Source organism: Callithrix jacchus, chromosome 6 (assembly GCF_049354715.1).
Source record: "Callithrix jacchus isolate 240 chromosome 6, calJac240_pri, whole genome shotgun sequence".
Taxonomy (NCBI): domain Eukaryota; kingdom Metazoa; phylum Chordata; class Mammalia; order Primates; family Cebidae; genus Callithrix; species Callithrix jacchus.
In genome coordinates, this window is record NC_133507.1 from 44387441 (window position 1) to 44399107 (window position 11667).

An 11667-nucleotide genomic window follows, 5' to 3' on the forward strand; every position below is an offset into this window, starting at 1 on the left:
TTTGATAGGTGTACCTGAATGTGATGGAGAGAATGAATCCAAGCTGGAAAATACTCTTCAGGACATTATTCAAGAAAACTTTCCCAATCTAGCAAAGCAGGACAATATTCAACCCCTGGTAATACAGAGAACAGCATAAAGATATTCCTCAAGAAGAGCAACCCCAAGGAACATAATTGTTAGATTCACCAGGGTTGAAACGAAGGAGAAAATACTAAGGGCAGCCAGAAAGAAAGGTCAGGTTACCCACAAAGGGAAGCCTATCAGACTTACAGTAGATCTCTCAGCAGAAACCCTATAAGCCAGAAGAGAGTGGGGGCCAATATTCAACATCCTTAAAGAACAGAACTTTCAGCCCAGAATTTTATATCCTGCCAAACTAAGCTTCACAATTGAAGGAAAAATAAAATCTTTTATGAACAAGCAAGTACTCAGAGATTTTATTACCACCAGGCCTGCTTTACAAGAGCTTCTGAAAGAAGCATTATATGTAGAAACAAATAACCAATATTAGCCTTTCTAAAAATATACCAAAAGTTAAAGAGCATCAACATAAAGAAGAATTTACATCAATGAATGGATAAAATAGCCAGTTAACATCAAATGGCAGTAATCCTAAATTTAAATCGACTAAATCCCCCAATCAAAAGATACAGCCAAAACCCAACAGTATACTATATCCAGACCCATTTCACATCCAAAGATACACAAAGACTCAAAACAAAGGGATGGAGAAAGATTTACCAACCAAACGGAGGGCAAAAATAAATAAATAAATAAAAAGCAGGAGTTGCAATTCTCGCATTTGATAAAATAGATTTCAAAGCAACAAAGATATAGTGGTAAAAGGATCAATGCAACAATAAGAGCTAATGATCATAACACCCAGATACATAAGACCCATAAAGAGATTTAGACTCAACAAGACAGAAAATTAATAAGGATATCCAGACTTGAACTCAGATCCAGAACAAGTAAACTTAATAAATATTTATAGAGCTCTCCACTTTAAATACACAAAATATACATTCTCCTTTTTAAATACACAAAATATTGATTAGCCATTAATAACCATTTTTAGAATAAAGCAATATTCCCATTCTCTCTCCCTCTTTTTCCTCCTCTTTCTTCCTCTCCTTCACTCCTTTTTTTTTCTTTCTTTCTTTCCTTAAAAAAAAAAAAGAAAAAAAAACTTTGCCAGATATTTTCCAGAAGCAGGAAGGAAATTTAATCTCTGGTGTGTGGCTCTGGGTAGAACCAGCAGCTTCTAGTACTGAGGTCAGAAGTAGGAACAGTGGGGACAGGGAGCTCATGGGTAGGTTCTATGCTTAGACTTTGCCTAGAGGCATTCTTCATCTTAGGTGCAAAGACTTCCTCTTCACTTTGTCTAGTTCTTCCCCAGTCCCATTAATTGGACTACATGCATTCCGTCTTGAGGTAGTTCCCATTTTCTGTATTGCTCTTTCTGTCTGTCTCTTCCTATTTAATCCCTTATATGTCTGTCCTCTAGAGTAGATAATGCATCAATTTAGGCTTATATATATTTTTATTACATGCATGAATTGCTGGAATAGCACTTTCTCCAATTCAAAAGTAAACTCCTTAAGAGCACGTGCTTTATGGGATTTGTTCTCAATTATATCCTTCACAGATAACATAAAGAATTTCACTAGCATGTAAGACATTTAGTTAATATTTATTGAAAGGATAAATGAAACTAGTGATTAGGGCTTCAGAGTAAATTACTGAGGACTTAAGATTTATAAGGCGAGTGGAGAAACAGATACCCAGGAAGGAATCAAGATAAAATGATTTTCCATCATTCCATCTTTAGCTCGAGAATCCACCTAAATTGCAGAAGAATCTCTACTGCAACAGAATGGTGTATGAATTTAGTCCAGTTAAATGTCTTGTAAGACAAAAAGTGATCAGACAGGCATTTGATATGTGGTTAAAAATTGAGGACTCGTGGCTAATTGTTCAAAGGCTTAGGGAATCTAAGGAAGTTAAATATTGCCATCTAAATATGCCTTCTCTAGATGTGTCTTAGTTTTATTTAAAATATAAGAAGGAAATCAGGAATTGATAAACAGTAGTGATTCTTTGAAGAAAATCAAATAAAAATAAATTTGTTGAAGTAAATCTTAAATGTATTAACTCTAACAGGCTTAAATGCTCTGGAAGCATGGTAGCATTTTGATAAATAACTGACTTCTTATTTTTCTTCTTCTGATGACAAGAATCCTTACATATACATACATTTTTAATAGAGTAATTTGACTCACAGTAATATCTATGGTGAATATTAAAGCTAATGAATAAAAAGAGTATATGAATCCCAGGCTTGATTCTAACTTAACTGAAGATGACTTCTGAGTCAAGAAAAGAAAATTAAGAAAATAAAATGACTGTGAGTTAAATCATGAGGGTTGTTGAGAGACAAAAAGTCAAAATAAGAAAGCATTCATAAGTGTGGAAATATCCTAATTATATTTCTAATAACTTAAAATGGTGCACATCTGAGGTTAGTGTTTATAAAACAAACACTGTTTCATGTAAATAATACCAGTCCCATAAGTTGAGTTGCTCTCCTTGGACACGATTTTGATGTGATTTTACAAAATTCAGTATAAAATTTAGTTTTTGAAGGTTTATACCTGTTTTTACAAATATTTCCATGAAAGCCATACCTAATAAATAAATACAGACAGTTGGGTGTGCACCCTTAATTACCCTCTTCATATAGGTGCATTTTCTCTTGGCAGTGACTCAGGTAAAATAATACTGCAAAATATTTTATGTAAAGAGACTCAATTGTTACAATTTTTTTCATTTCTCAATTCATTCAGAAAGCACTGACAGGTGCTCACCAAGGTCCAGATCCTAAGAATACAGAGATGAAAGAGCAAGACATAAAGGCATGTGAAATTATGATTATATGAATTACAATCAAATTGTTATAATCTCATGTAACTATAGGGTTTGTATAGACCATGAATTTATTTTCCTCTAAAAAATGTTCATAAACATTACTTTGTCTCAAATTCAATTCTTTTTTTTTTAAGAAATCCCTTTTAATTAAGTAACGTACTCAAAAAAAAACCAATGTTATTCTTGGATTTTTAATATACAACACTGTAGAAAAGCTGTGAAACTGTGCTGATATTGATGATATCTGTATTAGAGTACAGTATATAGTTTTTGCCTAGAATTCTTAGAAATCTCTCTCTCCCTCTCTCTCTCTTTCCATCCCAACTATATAATATTTATCTATATTTTTATCTCTATCTATCTTCATTTCTTTATCTTCTTTCCTTTAGTGAAAAATAGGGAAAGCTGTGGGATTGGGTTTGCTCCACAATGGGCCAGGTAAAAAGGTATCTGGTTGGTCATAGCATGTGAAAGCATGGAATTGCAAATAGTCACAACAGCATCTGAATCTGAATCAATCCATTAAAAATATACCCATATTTAAATTACAGAAATAATTCACTCTGAAAGGAGGTCTTGATCACTTAGCGTTTTTAACCACCTAATTTCCAGAAATAGTACCATTGCCCTGTGAGGAAGTATGACTGATAGGCAACGGGAAACCTTTGGGTCTCATTGCTTTGGAACTGTGGACAGTAGGGTTCCATGAGTTAGAGATCAACCACAAATTACCTTGCAGTCTGGCCCTTGTGTATTCTTTCCTGAATCCTGGGTGAGGAAAAAGAGACAATAAAGAAAGAAAACGAAAAAACCCAGAAAAGTGAAAGCACAAGCCATCAGCATACTAGTGTTGGCAGGCTGTTGTTCATTTCATGTATCCACTCATCTGAGCTCATGGATGTGCCCAGGGATATTTGGGAGTATGTTTGTGAGGGTATTTCTGGAAGAAATTAGCATTTGAATTGACAGATTAAGTAAAGATTGCTCTCACCAATATGAGTGGGCATCATCCAAACTACTGAGAGCCCAGATGGAAGAAAAGAAGATAGAGGAAGGTCAAATTTGCTTTCTTTTTGAGCTAGAACATCCATTTTTGTCTGTCGTGAGACAGGTGATGTTGGTTCTCAGGTCTTTGAACTGAATTATACTACTGTGCTTTCCTGGTTATCCAGCTTGCAGAGAGCAGATCATGGGACTTAGCCTCCATCGTCATGCGAGTCAATTCCTAGAATAAATCTCTTTCTCTCTGTATGTAGTTACCTTTTAAAGCAAGGAATCCACTTTTTAAAATATTTATTTTTAGTGGACATATAATTGTACATATTCATGGGGTACACAGTGATATTTTGATACATGTAATGTGTACTGATCATATCAGAATAATTCGAGCATCCATCATTTTGAGCATTTATCATTGATTTGTGTTGGGAGCATTCAGTATCCTCATTCTAGCTGTTTTGAACCATATATATTATTAACTATAGTCATCCTACAATGCTGTAGAACACTAGAACTTATTCCTCCTATCTAGCTGTAATTTTGTATCCGTTAACAAATCTCTATGTCCCCAGTCCCCTATCCTTCCTAGCCTCTAGTATCTCCTGTTTTACTTCTTACTTCTATGAAAGTTTTTAACTTCTACATATAAATGAAAATATGCAGTGTTTAACTTTCTCTTCCTAGCTTATTTCACTGAACATATTCTTCCCAGTTCCATCTATGTGACTGTGAAAGGCAGGATTTTCTTCTTTTTGTGGCTGAGTAGTATCCTGTTGTGTATATATACCATATTTTCGTTATCCATTCATCTGTTGTTGAATACTTGGGCTGCTTCCATATCTTGGTTATTGTGAATGGTACCTTCTTCACTAAATTTAATCATTTCTAGCTGTTGGATTAAAGTGACAGACATGTGACTCTTCCTTTCATTTGAACAGGTAGAGGCCATTGTAGGGTTATTAATTGGCCTAGTTTCAATATTGTTCAGTTTCAGTGAATAGGGTTGCATGAGGAGGGTGAGAAAGACAGGAAATAGCTGGTTAGTGGAGCTGTCTGAGAACACACATTTATCAATTACGTTCACCTTCTTATATAGATGTAGCTCGTGATGCCACAGTATAATTACTATAGGAACATCAAAAATCACTAACCACAGACCACCATAATATATATAACAATAATAAAAACATGAAATATTGAAATAAATAACAAATGTGACACAGAGACATAAAGTAAGCACATGATGCTGGAGAAACGGCACTGACACGTTTGATGCAGGGGTGCCAGAATCCCTCAATCTGTAAAATACACAATATCTGTGAAGCACAAAAAAGTAAAGTGCAATAAAAGAAGGTATGCCTCTGTGTGTGTGTGTGTGTGTGTGTGTGTGTGTGTGTCCCCTATTGGTTCACTAGTTCTCTTACTCTGGATAACTGTAATACAAGTGGTGGCAGGAGGTGGAGCCCTAGGGATGGACATAGAAGCCCTCTGTGTCAGGCATCAGGTCCTTCCTCAACACATGCGTTGATGATCAGGGGCAACAAAACTGCCACATTGGTCATGGCAGCTACAAAGCATCGCCCAGAAAGCAGAACAGAAGTGGAGGAAAATGGCAGAAGTTCTAAAATTAGAAGGAGGTCTAGTTTATGAAATGAATGTGAAACAGTTCTGGGTACTCTAAAAATTTCTTAGAAATTATTTGAAGGTGAAGTAATGCAGTCCTTTCCATAGAATGATAAGGTAAGCTAGAAAAATAATGCTTTGAAAATTTTTTTACAAAGTTTTTCTCAACGTAGTCTGGCCCAAAATGTATGGATAACACTTCATATTCACTTCAGAGGAACATCAGAAATCAGTGACTTAATATTTCATCTCAAAAACAAGAGCAATTTTAGATAAGTAGTTTAGGATCTGTATTATGGCACAATGAGAAAACAGCTTTTACCCTGTTTTATTTTTTTCTTTTATACATTAAACTCTTCAACAAATGTGTTATCCTGAACATACAAAGGGAAAGGTTAGAAATACAGATTTGGTTTGTCCCAGAGCAAGGAAATGAATTCGCAGGCAATGGAGCACTCCTTCTCATTAAGGGAGAAAGGAATAAAAGAGTGAAGTGAATATGAGAGACAGCATTTGGTAAGGACACAAACTTCTTTTCCCATATGGCATTATAGGATATACTGGTTTGGAATAGCCAAGGCTGGCGTTCCAGAGTCATTGATTGATAGGAGTCTGTGCCATACTAATTGCATATTTTGGGTATCATATATGGGTATAGCTAATATATGAATTATATATAATTTTATAAAGATAAAGTTATAAATAATGATGATCAAGGACTGTTAAAAATAATGAATTGAATAAATATGAAGAAAAGGGCAGTTAGTGATAAGAACAAAATAAAGTAGCAGACGTCAAGAAAATTTCAAGAAAAGATTAGTAAACTGAATAAAGAGCAAATGATAATAAAGATAGAAAGGAATTCATAGGCTCTGTTAGGAAGGAATCAGTATTCTTTGCCAATTAAAAGCTGCAAACGTTTTTAATGTATTTACTCACAGAGGTTATCTTAGACTTGTGCACTGTGTATTGGTTGTATCAACCAAGATAACCTACAGTAGAGCAAACTCTAGATGGTGCATGAACTTCTTAAAGCATTCAGTCAAGTAGGTCTGCCAACATGTCTCTTACTGGCTTTACATTTTAAATTGTTTAGGTAGTCCACAGCTGTGACATGCCTAAGCCACCAACAACTATTTTCTTTCCGTGGTTTCTTTCTCTCATTGTGTGGAAGTCTTTTTGTCTTTCCTAACTTTCAACTAGAAATAACCACCCTTTTTTCTTTGAGTCCCCATACTCCTACTTAAATCACAATTTATATGAACATGTCTTAGGTAAATTTAACTACATGATGGGCTCTATCAACAGTCTATAATTTGGAAATAAAAAAATTATTATTCATTTTTGTTTCCCAAGATTCTTACACAAGAGTTAGGAGATAATACTCATTATGAATGAAATGTTTATTGAAAACTTAAAGGGTTACATGGCTGTTGATATGGCAGAAGAAGAGATGCAGCAGAACCCCACTTCCTAGTTATTCATCAATATCCATTCTTCTTTTCTTTCATGGCAATAGGCTATAAGAGAACCCTGAGCTATTGCTAGGAATATATTTTCCACCATTCCTTATGACTAGATTTAGCCACATGCAGTGCTGCCTACAGTTTCTGTCTCATTCACTTACAAGGGAACTGCTGCGGCACTTTACATTCTATCTCATCCTCGTCATGCCAACTGGAAACCTGACCTGCCTTTCACTCATCCTCAACCCAAGTAAATGTTACTGTACGTAATGGCAGTGCAACAGAAAGACAGGAAACTGAGTCTCTGATGATCACTGGAACAGAGCTGTGCACACTCCTTAATCCCAACCTGGAATCTTCATTTACATTCTTTGGATGAAAGAGAGAAATAAATGACTTTTTTCTCTTAGCCAGTGTGTTTCATGTCACTTTGTTACAATAAATTCATATTTATTCTAATTACTAATATACATATTGTTAGTAAAGGCACCAAGCACAAAATACCTAATTATGTTTATAAGATATGTTTCAAGTCTTTTTTTTAAATTCATACCTTAGCTAGAAAATTAGAAGAACATATGAGTAAGCTGAGGACTAAAGCCAGCAATTTCATTAGGGATATGTGCGGATCCCTAGTAGCCCAGCACCATGATTCTTGGGAAACACATTTATGACATAGGAGATAGGATATATCAGGCAATAATTTAGATTATAAAAAGCCAATACCCTATTATAGAGTGAAGTAGAATAAAATAAAATTTTTTCCAAAAATAAAAGACAGTTTCTCACTCTTTTCTAGTCTAGGTTCCAGATTTATGAAAAAAAAAAGATGCCCTCTCCCAAATGTTTAGCTATAGATATGTATTTTATGGAAATTCTCACTATGGATAAGATCTAATAAAGCTCATACTGAAAGATAATTTAATCAATTAATCTCAGGTTGATAATATATGCTCATGTACCTGGAAAAAGAAATACACATTCTATTTGATGGAATGCACTTTGAATACAGGCTTCAAAAAATTCCCATAGATAAACTGTCAATGACTCTAAGCTCAAAGAATCAGAACACACATAAGAAAAAAAGCTCTATGAGGAAATTTTAAACATGTAGAATCAGAGCAATGAATATCACAGATATCATATCAGATACAGAATATAACTCAGAGTGACGATGGGAGAATGTGTTTCAAATTCTGTCCTCAGAACAACTAACACTTTTTCTCCAGTGTGTGATCCAGGAACAGAATTTGACTTCAAAGTCCTTTTTCAATGGGTATCTTCCTGGGCTTGATAGCCAGGTTGTCTCTCCAACACAAATCCCTGCTCTTAATATGATATCAACACATTTTTCTCCAACAGAATTTGGGGAGATGTCAAATTTCTTTCTTTTTCTCTTTTTTTTTAAAATTATACTTTAAGTTCTGGGGTACATGTGCAGTTCATGCATGATTGTTACATAGGTATACACATGCCATGTTGGTTTGCTGCATCCATTCCCCTATCACTTACCTTAGGTATTTCTCCTAATGTTACCCCTCCTCAATCCCCCCTGCCCCGCTATATCCCTCCCTTACCCTCCCACCCTACAATAGGCCCCAGTGTGTGATGTTCCCCTCCCTGTGTCTGTGTTCTTATTGTTCAAAACTCACTTATGAATGAGAACATATGGTGTCTGGTTTTCTGTTCTTGTGTCAGTTTGCTGAGATTGATGGTTTCCAGCTTCATCCACGTCCCTACAAAGGACATGACCTCATCCTTTTTATGGCTACATGGTACTCCATGGTTTATATGTGCCACATTTTATTTATCCAGTCTATCATTTACGGGCATGTGGGTTGGGGCCAAGTCTTTGCTATTGTAAACAGTGCCACAATGAACTTATCTGTGTGTCTTTACAATAGGATTTATAATCCTTTGGTATATACCCAGTAATGGGATTGATGGGCCAAATGGTATTTCTATTTCTAGATCCTTGAGAAATCACCACACTGTCTCCCACAATGGTTGAACTAATTTACACTCCCACTAACAGTGTAAAAGTGTTCCTATTTCTCCAAATCCTCTCCAGCATCTGTTGTCTCCAGATTTTTTAATGATCACCATTCTAACTGGCATGACATGTCTCACTGTGGTTTTAATTTACATTTCTCTAAAGACCAGTGATGATGAGCATTTTTTTATTTGTTTGTTGGCTGCACAAATGTTTTCTTTTGAAAAGTGCCTGGTGATATCCTTTGCCCACTTTTTGATGAGGTTGTTTGTTTTTTTCTTGTAAATTTGTTTTAGTTCTTTGTAGATTCTGGATATTAGCCCTTTGTCAGATGGGTAGCTTGCAAATTTTTTTCCCATTCTTTTGGTTGCCAGTTCACTCTAATAATAGTTTCTTTTGCTGTGCTGAAGCTCTTAAGTTTAATTAGATCCCATTTATCTATTTTGGCTTTTGTTGCCATTGCTTTTAGTGTCTTAGTCATGAAGTCCTTGCCTATGCCTACATCCTGAATAGTATGCCTAGGTTTTCTTCTAGGGTTTTTATGGTGTCAGGTCTTATGTTTAAATCTTTAATCCATCTGGAGTTAATTTTTGTATAATGTGTAAGGACGGGGTCCAGTTTCAGCTTTCTGCATATGACTAGCCAGTTTTCCCAACACCATTTATTAAACAAGGAATCCTTTCCCCATTGCTTGTTTTTGTCAAGTTTGTCAAAGATCAGATGTTATAGATATGTGGCATTATTTATGAGGTCTCTGTTATGTTCCATTGGTTTATATCTCTGTTTGGTACCAGTACCATGCTGTTTTGATTACCGTAGCCTTGTAGTATAGTTTGAAGTCAGGCAGCATGATGCTTCCAGCTTTGCCCTTTTTGCTTAGGATTGTTTTGGCTATGAGGGCTCTTTTTTGGCTCCATATAAAGTTTGAAGTGGTTTTTTCAAGTTCTGTGAAGAAGGCCACTGGTAGCTTGATGGGGATAGCATTGAATCTATAAATTACTTTGGGCAGTACAGCCATTTTCACAATGCTGATTCTTCCTAATCATGAGCATGGAATGTTTTTCAGTCTGTTTGTGACCTCTTTTATTTCCTTGAGCAGTGGTTTGTAGTTCTCCTTGAAGATGACCTTTACATCCCTTGTTAGTTGTATTCTTAAGTATTCTATCTCTTTGTAGCAATGTGAATGGGAGTTTACTGATTCTGTTTGGCTGTCTGTCTGTTATTGGTGTATAGGAATGCTTGTGGTTTTGCACATTGATTTTGTATCCTGAGACTTGGCTGAAGTTGCTTATCAGCTTAAGGAGATTTTGGGCTGAGACCATGGGGTCTTCTAAATAAACAGTCATACCATCTTCAAATAGAGACAATTTGACTTCCTCATTTCCTAATTATTTATTTCTTTTTCTTGCCTGATTGCTCTGTCCAGAACTTCCAATAATGTGTTGAATAGGAGTGGCAAGAAAGGGCAAGCCTTAGAGAGTGGGACGTCCGGCTTCTGAGTGGTAGTCTTTGTTGCGCAAACCACGAAAAAGAATTAAATATGGGTGATGTTGAGAAAGGCAAGAGGATTTTTATTCAGAAGTGTTCCCAATGTCACACCATGGAAAAGGGAGGCAAGCACAAGACTGGGCCTAATCTCCATGGTATCTTTGGGCAGAAGACAGGTCAGGCCTCTGGATTCACTTACACTGAAGCCAATAAGAACAAAGGCATCATCTGGGGAGAGGATACACTGATGGAATATTTGGAGAATCCCAAGAAGTATATCCCTGGAACAAAAATGATCTTTGTCGGCATTAAGAAGAAGGGAGAAAGGGAAGACTTAATAGCTTATCTCAAAAAAGCTACTAATGAGTAATAATTGGCCACTGCCTTATTTATTACAAAAAAAAAAAAGAAAAGAAAGGGCAAGCTTGTCTAGTGACAGTTTTCAAAGGGAATACTTCCAGTTTTTGCCGTTCAGTAAGATATTATCTGTGGGTTTTCCATAAATAGCTTTCATTATTTTGAGATACATTCCATTGACACCTAGTTTTTTGTTTTTGTTTTTGTTTTGAGATGGAGTATCTCTCTGTTGCCTGGCTGGAGTGCAGTGGCACAATCTTTGCTGACTGCAATCTCCGACTTCCTGGTAGAATCAATTCTCCTGCTTCAGACTCCAGAGTAGCTGGGATTACAGACAGGTGCTACCATACCCAGCTAATTTTTGTATTTTTAGTAGAGATGAGTTTTCATCATGTTGGCCAGGATGGTCTCAGTCTCCTGATCTTGTGATCCACCCGCCATGGCCTTCCAGTGTGCTGGTATTATAGGCGTGAGTTCCTGCACCCAGCCTGGGATACTGCCTTTCTTAGAATCTAATTATTCTCTTCATATTGACTATTGTGTTTCCTGTCTTGAAAAGTTAAGCTGAAATCTTATAGGTGAAGAACAACATTAAGAGGAGCAAAGCAAACTTGAAATTGTAACTTTGAATATCTATGACAGAAAGAAACATTACGAATATTTAGAAATGTAGAACCTTTTGGAAAACACTGCTTTTGGCAATTCAAGTAAGGAATTATCTTGCAAAATAAAATTTTAAAGTGACATTTTAAAGGAGTTCTAACAGAACTTTTCTTCTCTTTTCAGCTGGTTAATTGTAGCTTTGGGTGG

General features: G+C 35.9%; 1 pseudogene; it reads left to right on the plus strand.

Moving 5' to 3' along the window:
- Nucleotides 1-10486: 10486 nt before the first annotated feature.
- LOC108592162 (cytochrome c pseudogene) lies at nt 10487-10911 on the plus strand (annotated as a pseudogene).
- Nucleotides 10912-11667: the final 756 nt, after the last annotated feature.